This window comes from Charadrius vociferus, unplaced genomic scaffold (assembly GCF_000708025.1).
Source record: "Charadrius vociferus isolate BGI_N301 unplaced genomic scaffold, ASM70802v2 scaffold104, whole genome shotgun sequence".
In the NCBI taxonomy this organism is placed as follows: domain Eukaryota; kingdom Metazoa; phylum Chordata; class Aves; order Charadriiformes; family Charadriidae; genus Charadrius; species Charadrius vociferus.
Genome location: NW_009648255.1, coordinates 3,027,656 through 3,036,147, shown reverse-complemented (window position 1 = coordinate 3,036,147; position 8,492 = coordinate 3,027,656).

The window sequence follows — 8,492 nt, the reverse complement described above, 5'->3', positions numbered from 1 at the left end:
CCGCAGCGCGGCCCGGGGGGTTCCCGCCGCCCCTCGGCTGACGGGAGCTGGGGCCGGGCCGGGCGTTTAGGGCGCTTTTCTGGGGGTTGTTCAGTCCGGGCACTGGGTTGGGGGAGGTGGTGCCGCGGTATTGTGCCGACTACGGCAGCGGTGGCGTTTTCGCGTGGCTCTACCTTAATTTCTGGCTCGCACTTAATAAGCGCTCTCTGCGCTGAGTAGTCCTTTAAAAGCCTGAGTCAGGGATTAGGGCCCAGTTGGGTGTTGTGCTGTAAGACACTCAAGTGAATAAATGAATTAGTTATTGCCTACGCTTTGTAGTAAAGATTGTTATAAAAAAAAAACACAACCGTTTTTATTTTCTTACATAGGGCAAATATCACTATTTTACTGTTTAATTAGTTGAGTGTGGAAACAGTTGTGGCTTGTAGCATAAAGCCTCTAAACTTTTTGGTGGCTGGATTGCTACATACATTATTTGAGCTGTGAAGGTGCCTCCTCAACACAGCAGAAGAGATAATTAACTTCGGGTTTCCTTAGTAAATACTCAGATCTTAAAATTAGGTATCAATCCTCACCCATAAACACTTGGCCGGGAGTGCTGATTGAGGAAACCTGTGCATTGTAATATTGTCAGGGTTCTGATCAAGAAATGGACTTCAGCATTCTCATTTCTGTTTTTCATTAGCCTCAATATGTGTCCCTGTGATTAGCATAATATTCTACTCTTTCATGTGAAGACAATTGTACGGTATTTCTTTTTCAAAAGTAAAAGATGCATTTATATTGCAGTCATTCATAAAAACACCTGCCAAGTTTCCAATTTGGGTAATTCAGAAGTTAATAACACCTCAATTTTTAACTTATCCAAGTATATTGATAAAACAGTTTATTATTCAGTTATGTACAGAGTTTGGTAATGCCAAAAATGCTGGAAGTGGGAATAACTACTGCAGTGATTGTGCTGTTTGCTAATAGGTTTGTTAGCTTTGTAAATAACTACTTGCCCGGGATATTAATTTGTTTTTTTTCTATAAATTATTTTGTTATCATTGAATAGACAACTGTACAAGAAAGGCATCTTTAGGAAGGTGCACAGTAAAGCATGTGCTGTCATAGTAAAAAATGGTATTAATGGGAAAATACAGGTTGAAATTCATCTGCGTTTTCTCTCCTTTGGTGCCTACATACTGAGTTTTAAGGTAAGTTAGCTGAAGTAGGGGAGGTTCAAGATGAACACATGCAAGTAAAAAGAACACGTGTGTGTGTATCAGGAAGCAGGTATTCTCTTCAATGTTTTTTGAATTTGCTGATGCACTTAAATGGTCTTCTACGCAGTGAAAAAACCACTGCTAGGCCATGTTAAATTTTAGATATTGATATCTATCCAACAAATCCTGGAACATATGCTTGGTACCGAAAATAACTACCATGGATGGCTATTTTTCATACAATAGCTCAGGCTTATGGCTTTCATTCTTGCTTATTAACTGCTTACACATCACATTTTTCATTAGTGTGAGAGATGTTGGTGAAGTCCACTTATAGCCACGTATTCTATGGTAGCAACAGTTGCTAATGAGTGTTCAGTTAGTTCATAACACCTGTGTTCCTGTGCTGCTTTTAGCAGAAAGATGTCTATTTACTTCACATAGGAAGCCAACATTTGATCTTTATCTCTTTCCCTTTCCCTCCTCCCACCTCCTTCACTCCTCCCCCCTTCTTATCTCTGCTGAAATAGTGCATTTAGCCATCAGTTTCTTTTACAAAACTGCTGTCTTTTTTTCTTTTCCATGACACTTTACCTCCATTTGCCATCAGCAGACAAAGAATAAATCACTCTAGGTTTAGTGAATTCCAAATTAATAGATACTTCTAGAGGCTGTGAAGTGTTGCCATGTTGCAAATTACAAACTTAAAAAAAAAAAAGGTACATACGTGATTCCATGTTGCTCAGATCTGTCCATTGACAGTTACATTGCTGTCACATTGTACTCACCTTCCAGGTCTTACATCTTCACAGAAGGTTATTGTATATCTAACAAAAGACAAACAATTTCCTGCATTTTGTCTCCTAAAGTGCAAAGCGTATGTTTAGCTTTTTGGATACTTACTGAGTTAAGTTGGACTTTAATTTTCCAGTACTTAACTGTGTGATTTTAAAAATATAAATTCAGGCCTTGAAAAGGGGGGGGGAGAAAAACCAAACCACACACACCTGTTTTACATAAGATGTTAACAAAATTCCTTCATATGCTCAAGCATTGGGTAAACATGCATGCATGGACATGTTATGTTGTAAACAATTCCTGCCATGTGTTTTAAGGTGATAGATTGGTGGTGACACTGGGAATAGAGGGATTCATTGTGACCAGAAATATAAAATACTTCCTTTTTTTCTTATTTATAGTACTGCTTAAAGACATAGTGTAATAAACTTTTTAATATCAGAAGAGTTTGTACTGTGAGAACAATAATTTGTAACTAATACTAAGGCAATATATCTGTGTAGTGGTTTAGATTTCTAGTCCAGTACATGCAGCATTCTGTTAAAGTCTTCCAAGATTTAAGAGTTGCTAGAGCTGTGGAAAAAAAAATAAAAAATCAATGTGTTACAGCACAGAGCCTTATAGAACCACAGAAGTGGTCGCACTCATGTTCTTAACATCCAAACCCCAAACCTTACTTAAGTGCTTGTCTGGACTCTTCTATAAAACTGTGCAAATGCTTATCTACTAGGAAAGCTGGTTGAGTTAACTTTTTTCATCTTGCGTCTTCAATGAGGAACAGGTTTTACTTGGGCTTTTTTTTTTTTTTTTCTTGAATAAGAAAAGATGAGCTGATTTTTCTGTTTATTGTGGGTACGGCTGTGATGATACCCAGCTTTCTTTCCAACATTTATTTTTACTTTTGGTAGCGTGGACTTTATAATTGAATACTAATCTTTGCTATACAGAGACCAGGGTAGGTGCAAATTGTTCATTGTTTCTGCAGTAGACATAGTTTTATGGCCAATTTGTGTTTGAGTAATTGCTGTTTAGTCCTGCTGCATGTTAGGGGTCTTGAGTGTAGCCTGGCTTCTGGGAATGTTTGAAAAGATTTTGGGTGGATTTTTTTGTTTGCTTTGTTTTGTTTGACTGGGTGATTCAACATTTCATTTTTCTCCTGGTGATTGTTGCCTGCTGGGTTTTCTGAAATGAAATAAAAAAATATTTCATGCATATTATTTCTCTGAAAATACTGGAAGAAACTGATGAGTTTCTGCTGGCCTTTTCTTCCCTGACTTGCCTCCGTGGTTGGGTGAGAGATTAAGAACTGCTTTAATAGTGCCAGCACAGGAGAAGTGTCCAATAGATATTTCTGCTCCGTAATTGAGAGACGCGTGATGTGGAATGATGATAATACTGTAATGCAGGGTACTTCAAGACGAATGTTGGAGCAGCCACTGAATCTAGGTGTTTTAAGATCAACGATGTCAACATTTTAAGAGTTGCCAGTAGCGTTCACTGGACTTGTAATGCTAACAATATGTTTGAGATATGCTGGGTGTCACAGATAGATAGAAGCTTTTCAACCTTTTCTGTATCCTACACAAAATAGTTTGCTTGGGCTTCAAGTATGGAGGAACTGAAGGAGGGCAGGAATTTCACTGACCGAGTTAGTTAAAAATAGGTTTCTTTAAGCTGACTTGTAGTTCTGTGGTGAGGCTTATCCATTTTGTCATTGAAAAATCATATTGAGATACTTGTTTGTATAAAGCATTTTATTTGGCACGCACAGCTTCTCCAGGAAAAACTGGAATGACAGAATGTGCAATGTCATACTGATTTTTATTTATTTATTTGTAACTGAGAATCCCATTATAATTCTAAAGGGGGAAAAGTTGCTGAGATATGATTTCTGGTGGTGTCTTGTAGAGATTGTGTTGGCTTTAAAATCCCATAGTGCTTTTATCCGTGATCTTGAGAGTAGACTTCATTGCTCCGGTCTGCAAATGAGTCAACATTAGCATAGGAGGGAAGTAATGGCTGGAAGAGGGCCTAAATCACTTGATTAAACGGAATGTGAAGAGTATGGGTGTTTACCAAATCCAAATATGAACTTGTGTGTATCTTTGATGGGTTCTTCCCTTGTTTTGCAGTTCAGTGCCTTTTACCTGTGAACGACAAGACAAAGTTTCTTGGTCATTGCTGTGGTCACTGCAGTAGATGTTCTGGATTACAGACTAGTTTTCTCCAATGGGGGTCTGCAGACTGGGTGCTTTCTGACTAGCTCGTGTAGTGAGTAAGCAGTCTGTGCACAGGGCCATAGTAAGTAGCATTTAAAAAAAAATGAAAGCACCATACAGTTCACAAAGTGGTTTGGAGGTAAATAATACTCTGTTTCTGCACACACACCCCACCCCCTTTTTTTATTTGTATTTTGAATCCCAGACCAGTGTAGTGTAGAGTAGCAACTTTCTAGGAAGCAAGGATGGCTCAAGCAGCTCTGCCTTAAAGTAACTGTTGCCTTCGCAGTTCCGCAACCGAAACAACGTGCCTTGGAAACCATTCACTAGAATGAGAGGAATGGGTAAAGCCCCACTATCATTTGCATACTGTCAGACCTTCCTGTTGTTGATGTGTAAACAGAGCTACTTGAGTGAAATGTTTTATAATAGCAAAAAATACCCAACCCACCCTGCAAAACAGTAAAAACAGGCTGTGTGCGTGATAGGGTCTGAGTTTCTGAGAAGCAGTGATTCAGAGAAAAGTAGAAGAGGGATCAGGATATACTCGCTGAGCACAAGCTCCAGATGTATGCTGGTGTACTTAGAAAGGTCGGAGCTGTTCCTGAGTATGGAGTGTAGAACACTTCTTCTGTATCTGGTGGTGTTGTGAAAAACACTAGAATGTATTGGGATCCTGCAAGCATCAGCTAACGCAAGATTTTAATGATAAGCTGAAGGGCTCGGTAATGACTAATGGTCAGAAAATAGCCCTTGTGATAAAACTTAAGTTAAATATAATTGGGGAAAAAAAAAGAGGATGGAAGGGTAGCAGTCATAAGCTGACAAATATTTTTGATCCTTTGATTTTTCGATGTAGCAAATGAAGAACAGGATCCAGTGACAGAGAGCGCCACATGAATTTGTATTGAAGTGATGCATGTTTTTAAACTGGAACACTTTCTGAGGACCATTCTGAATTCTGTATCTAGAAACTTCTAAGTTGAGATTGGTTTCCTGATCACAGTTGTATTAGTGCAAGCTGAGAACTGACTGATTGAGAGAAGTCTAACAACCAAGTCAAATCTTCTACAGAGCAGAAGGGCTTTACAGTGCCATCTGCCAAGAGACTGTTATACTTTAGGTTTCTGCCCTTTGAGCTGTTTTCCAAAGACAACACTGGTTAATCTTGAGTCCGTTTGTCATTTTAGTTTCTCCAAGCTATCCATTCCGTCTCTAGGCTGAGGTGATGATGCTGTGGAACTCTTTGACAGAACTAGCTTCAGTTCTTATTTGTTGTGCATTTTCTTTTCCTAGGGGGAGGAGCAGTGATAGGTTGACCAGTAATAACTAGTTTGTTGACCAGCTGCTGTTTACACAGCAAATTATTTTAGTGGAGCCCTATTTCGGTAAATTGTTCTTAAAAGTGACTTCTTTGGTTGCTTGTCTATCACGTGGAGGCTTTTCTGAGTCCAAGGTAGGCAGGTCCTCTTCACAAGCAGGCAGGAATTAAAACCAAGGGTCTGTCAACTTTTGTTTGCAGGGGCAACATTCTTCTTGTTACAGCAGAGTGCTGATGAAGTTACAGGATTTTTTGAGCCTGATAAGGTGCACATATGATTTTTCAAGTCAAACTTCTAAATAGCATGTCTGGAGCTTTTTTTTGTGGAGTTTTTGTTTTGATCCCACTCATTGCTCCCTGTATGTCTGTCACGCACACTTGCACGTATGTTTGTCCTGAAGGTGTGTTGCCACCTGAGCTGGAATACATTTCCTGTTGGGCTCCCCAGTCATTGTAACTATTACTTTTTAATATTCTTTACAGCTTAATGCCCCTTTATAGTTGGTGTTCCAGCAGTTCAATCTTCTGCCACTTGAAAATGTACCTTGGGTCTTGCTTTTGGTTAGCAACAGCTTTTCTGTGACCAGAACTGTCATTATTGAAGTGGGGCAAGAAGAATCATCCTTGCAGTACAGCTTTTCTGTAGGTACGCTTGTTTTGTTAGGTTGCAGTAAGAGTTGTGGGTTGGGAAGGGGTTAATTAACAGTCTTGAGAGATCATGAGGCGCTTGGTACAATTCTGCAGTCTTTTTATGAGGTGTTTTCCTCATTTTATTTTCTTTTTGAATACACCAGGTTAGCAGACTTTGGAGAAGCTACACTGAATACTACAGTACAGGCTGACAGCCGGAGCCTGTAGCAGATAAGTCAGTGGTAAAGTTGCAGCATCTTTCCAAAGCCCCTAAATGGTGGGTGATACCCAGTAGTGTGTCAGCTTCTCCAGGAAGTGAACAGCATTTTGAGCGCAGATAAATGACTGTTGAATGCTTCTTGCCTTCATCTCTGTTCTTCAGAGTTACTGTTCATCATTCAGGTGGGATGCGTGTCTTCGCTGGTGGTTCCTGGGCTGCACGTTCCTGGGCTCCAGTTACGTTTTGCTAACGTGCAGTTGTGCGCATCCTGCGGTGTGTGCAGCTGTGGGCTGCCCGGCCATCAAGTGATGCACGCTTTGGAGAGCTGAAGCATAAGCTGCCAAATGCCAGTAGTCTGTAATCAGGTGTTTAACAAAGGCACGTGTAGGAAGATAGCTGCTGGAGAAACTTTTTTCCGTTTTGTGTCAGTGTGGAAACTTGAGTTTGAGCTACTACAAAATATTAAACCCTCATTTCTCTACTTACAAGTATTAATTCAGAGCATACCTATTTGGCCATAAAAGTGTTAATAAAGATTTAATAATAAAGTATATTTTTTCCTGTCTTTAGAGATTATACCTGTGAGTTTCTTACTACCATTTGAAGAATTCTGAGAAATATTTGAAAAGCTTACCTAGCTATGCAGAGTAAATCCCTAGCACTGGAATAAAGTTTGTCTGCATACTAATAGTGTTCAGTGTTAACGGTTGACCTCATGTAGCAGACATGGCTTTTTATAGGTTTAAAACTGAAAAAGCTGCATTACTGCATTATTAATTCTAGTTTTGATTGACCAGTTGAATGAACATTCTGTAAAGATGTGCATATTTCCTGGAAACTTGCTTTGGTGCTTTTTAGTGTGGGACAGTCTGTACTTGCTTATTATGGCTCTTATCTAGTCGTTGCAGGTGCTGCAGCTGCATTAGGTACGCTTGTGTACTTTGCCTTTTATATAGCAGGAAGCTATCGTTGTGGGGGTGTGCTTTTTCTTCCTCTGCCTGTTTTTCTCGCGATGAACAGCATTTTGGTCCTCAAGCGATGAAAAGTTCTACCTCTGAAGCAGTGGGGAACCATCTCTTTTCCACTGGCCTCCTTTCCTGTCCGTTTCTTTTTCTTGCTCAGGGATGGAAATTTGATTCTGATGGAACGCACATTCCTTTTGATAAAAATAATTATGCTCCCGAAAGTCAAGCTTTTAATCCTTATCTTCAGAGCTGTTTCTTATTGCTGTTCAGAAGGTCTCTTAGCCATTCCTTTTCCTTGTATTCTGTGTTAATGCGGTCCCTTGTGCTCTGGGTTTTCAAACTTTCTCTGGGCTTGTGAATGGTTATCACAATAAAAATGCAATTGTTTTTAACTCTGCTATTCTCATTCACTGTAAAGTTCAAAGTACAGACTAAAGTCACTATACGCTGATTTTTTATTATTATTATTTTCACTTTGCACAATAGTAACACAAGCAGCAGTAAAGCAATCTATGTATATTTACATTTGTTTTTTTTTTTGCTGAATGCTCTCCATGGGAGCTGTAGAGAAAATGACCAAAAAACCCCAAATACTGCTCTTACAATGCCAGGGGTTTGTGGTTTTCATTTATAAATCATATTTTTGTAACTCAGCTTTGCTTACTAAGTCTCTTAGTTTAAACTTGTTTATAAAGCTATTCCACAAAGCCAGTAGTGTTTCATACAGTAATAGAAGTGTGTGCATATCACAAATGTGTGAAATCTGTAAGTTTACTCAGATATCTGGGAGACATGAGTAGCACTGTAGAGGTTGGGCGGGCGAGAGCTGTGGAGCTTTCCCACCTTTTGTGTCTGGAAGGGTGCACTTAGGGTGCTGCACTTCTATGAGAAGCCTGGTGGGCATCATTCAGAAAAGAGCCTGGTGTTGTCCAGATCTGTTTATTCCAAAGAATTACATTATTGAGATTCTTTTTGCTTTTGCAGTTGTACTTTGTTTAGGTGAAGGATCACCTGCAAAATCTGAAGTTCACCCTCTGTTTTCCAGCGTAGCTGTATGGTGGCAGTTACCTGTTGGGAATGGATTGTGCTCCTTGCTGCTTTCTGGCAGCTCGGCAGGTCTGGTAGTGTACC